Source organism: Salvia miltiorrhiza, unplaced genomic scaffold (assembly GCF_028751815.1).
Source record: "Salvia miltiorrhiza cultivar Shanhuang (shh) unplaced genomic scaffold, IMPLAD_Smil_shh fragScaff_scaffold_132_2, whole genome shotgun sequence".
In the NCBI taxonomy this organism is placed as follows: Eukaryota; Viridiplantae; Streptophyta; class Magnoliopsida; order Lamiales; family Lamiaceae; genus Salvia; species Salvia miltiorrhiza.
The window spans coordinates 470,850-474,327 of record NW_026651413.1 but is presented as its reverse complement, the minus strand read 5'-3'; the positions used below and the strand labels follow the sequence as shown (position 1 = coordinate 474,327).

The 3,478-nt window shown below is 30.6% G+C and overlaps 1 long non-coding RNA gene across 2 annotated transcripts; it reads right to left on the bottom strand.

Moving 5' to 3' along the window:
- Positions 1 to 744: 744 nt before the first annotated feature.
- LOC131002429 (uncharacterized) lies at positions 745 to 2,798 on the bottom strand. 2 transcript variants are annotated; one of them, XR_009094288.1, is made up of 3 exons: positions 2,542 to 2,798; positions 1,573 to 1,656; positions 745 to 970 (listed from the first exon to the last, which is right to left on the bottom strand). It is a non-coding gene; the product is annotated as an uncharacterized LOC131002429 (long non-coding RNA). The 2 variants fall into 2 exon arrangements; XR_009094289.1 differs by having other exon boundaries at positions 1,573 to 2,798.
- Between the last annotated feature and the right edge of the window lie 680 nt (positions 2,799 to 3,478).

Sequence of the window (3,478 nt, the reverse complement as noted above, 5' to 3'; positions counted from 1 at the left end):
TTATTGAGAAATATAAAATTAATAACAAATATACATCTAATCACTAACATTGAATTAAAATAATTTATCGTATATAGATTATAATTTTTTTCTTATCAGGCATGTAAATCTAATTTTTATCTAGAAAAAATAAATAATAAAATTTATTAATTTAGATTATATGTAATGTTGATATTATATATATATATATATATATATATATTATTAATTATATTTATTATGATTAATGAATCTTTATATAGAATGTAATAGTTAATTAATTAATAAATGATGAAGATTATATATGGTAAATTTTGAAATGGTGAGATTTTAGATATGCCACATAGGTTAAGGCTTAATCCTATTATATAATAGATATATATATATATATATATATATATATATTATTAATTATATTTATTATGATTAATGAATCTTTATATAGAATGTAATAGTTAATTAATTAATAAATGATGAAGATTATATATGGTAAATTTTGAAATGGTGAGATTTTAGATATGCCACATAGGTTAAGGCTTAATCCTATTATATAATAGATACCACTAAACTATGAGGTGAATTAATTAATTAACTTAGCTGTCACAGCCCGCCCTAACTAAGGATAGTTAAGCCGAGTGATCTACGACTAGGGATGGGGTTAAAGAAGAAGGGGAAGAAAAGGGGCGTCATTTATAGCCGTAAAACTTACTCATCTTAATAAAACTCGTCATTTTTATTAATGAATACTCAATTGAAAATAGTCTATGAAAGACAGCATAAAACTTAATTAATATCATTAATCAAGTTATACATCATATGAAACCATTCTCTTAAGACTCAAAGTATGACATAACATACTATAACATCAACAACATCTTGCAGCGGAAAGTAGCTAGACATATGTATGAAGACATATTCTAGACAGGTTAACTATTTATTAACAACCCTGGAGACTCCGCTCATTGCAGCACCATCATCACATCAGCTCAACCTGCACATTTAGAAAACATATGCAGGGCTGAGTACAAAAGCACTCAGTGGGCACGTATGCCTAGGTATAAAAATACATGCTTCAAAACTGTAAATTGTCATGCCATCATGAACAGTACAGCAAGGGAGTTTTTCGCTAAAAAGGCCCAAGCTTACTAAGTTCATTTGTGATTCTTAAAGTTCGTCTGCAGACTAAGTTCTCTTGTAATCTATCATATCTGGAACTGTGTGCCGGAGAGGTGGCCACCTCTCACGGTCACTTGACCGGCCAACCCACTAGATGACTCACGGTCACTGGTGTACACTAGTCCTAGGCAGGATAGCTATCAACTGCTCAGGACCCGAATTCGATTGCATCATTGGCAAAGCCAAAGCAGATAGATATCATACTAAAATTTAAACATTTATGGCAAGACAACAATTGAAATAATTTTCAGTTCAATGATTTTGTAATGAAATATCTTGTTTAAATGTAACATTAAATTCGTTTGATAGATATATAAAACTGAAATTAACAGTTAAATCATCTCATGCATTCATTCGTATAAGAGGCCTACGACACGCAGGGGATCTCTATATACGTATAGTAAAAGTAATGCCCACCTGATTGCAGTGTTTTGCTACTTAAGACAACGATTCTCTTTCCTTAGCGCGATAGGTTACTCAGACGCTTTTGTTTATTTGAACCTTTGATAACACGAAAACATGTGTTCGAGTGAATAATAGAAAAGATAACAACAAATGCAGTGAATCACTTATTCACTCATTTCTCTAACTACCCATATTTCCTTAAACGACTATATCTAACTCATATACAATCGTTCTTCCTTTATCAAAATACTTCATGTACCTTTGAGGATGTAGGAAATTCCATTTTATTCATTTATTTATCTATTATAAATAAAGAATAATTCTATAAACATAAAACGTTTTCCTTTTCCCCATTTAATAATGCCAATCTCCAATATATATACATACACATCAATAGCTCATTTATAAACTAAAAGTGATATTTTATCAACAATAAAACTTTAAAATCCTTAATAGGAATTATTTTGAATCATTTCCATCTCAACAAAACTGTATAGATTCAACTTCAACTAATAAACTGCTTTTACTCCGAACTCGTATGGAGTCGAATTTTATTTCAATAGAAACCTCTTTGAGTCTAGTTTAATTGAAAAAAAAGTGTGTTGAAAAACTCCAAGTAGTTTAAGAGATATAGCGATTTTCCCATCGCCTACCAGATTCGGCAGTTTCTGCCAACTGAAAGTCCAGATCTTTGAAAAATAGCAAACGTTTCCGGAATGACCCCAAATTTTATATGCAGATAGATAACGCATATAAATTTATACCATAAAAATTTGAGAGCTAAATATCAACATATGGTTACTGAAATAGTTAACTTAATCATCTGCCTCACGACAGTTTCAACAGATACGGGCAGTAGACTTCTCAAATTTTAAAAGGGTAGTAAACGAAGTTCAAATAACATGAAACTTTGTACAAATATTCACCACACTCCCATCTATACCCCAGAAATTTCACATAATATAATAGAAACGGGAATACCTTGAATAGGTGTATGGTATTAGTCTCTGCAGATTTTATATATGGCATAGATTAGAAGCCAATTGTGAAGAAGAATTGAATGAGATGAATAATCTTCACTCTATTACTTTATAAAACTTGCTGCAGAGGTGGGAATGGGTGAGTTGAGATAGTGGAATAGGTTTTAAAGAAGCAAAATTCTATTTGGAGATTGACTTTAGAGGTGAAGAAAATTGTGAAGTAGTAGGTGAAGAAAATTGTGAACGTATTGGTGAAGAAAATTGTGAATGTATTGGTGAAGAAAATTGTGAAGTAGTAGGTGAAGAAAATTGTGAACGTATTGGTGATTGGTTTAATAGAAGAATGAGAGGGATGTGGATGAATGAGAACCATATGTGCTTAATCTCATATAAACACATTAAGATATATAAGCCTAATTCTCATTGAAGCATAAAATTCACTTGAGCTTGCCTCTAACATAAATTAAATTACTCATGGGCTTAAGTAAACAATCGATAAAAGATTCATATTTAACACTTCAGTGTTAAATTCTCCACAATAAATTAATGGACTCAAAATATATTTTGAGTGCATCATCTATTGAAAATAAAAAAATAAATCATCACATATATAAATTATCAAATTCATATAAGTTCGTATTTTATTAATGGATGCTGATCCCTAATTACCATAATCAATCCTTAAATCAGTAATTTAAAAGTATATAATCCTTAATAAAAAGTCGGGTCATTACACATGCGGCGGTCGCACTCCAGTGCGACGGGTCCGCCCCGACCCGCGCCCGACCCGACCCGTGCCCAGATCCGAAATCCTGAATCCTAAATTATTACATTTGTTTATAATAATTATTACTTTTAATAAGCATGAAATATACATTTGTTCGCACAAATGTATACTTATATAAATATAGGTATTTACCTTCATTTAATATAAAGTA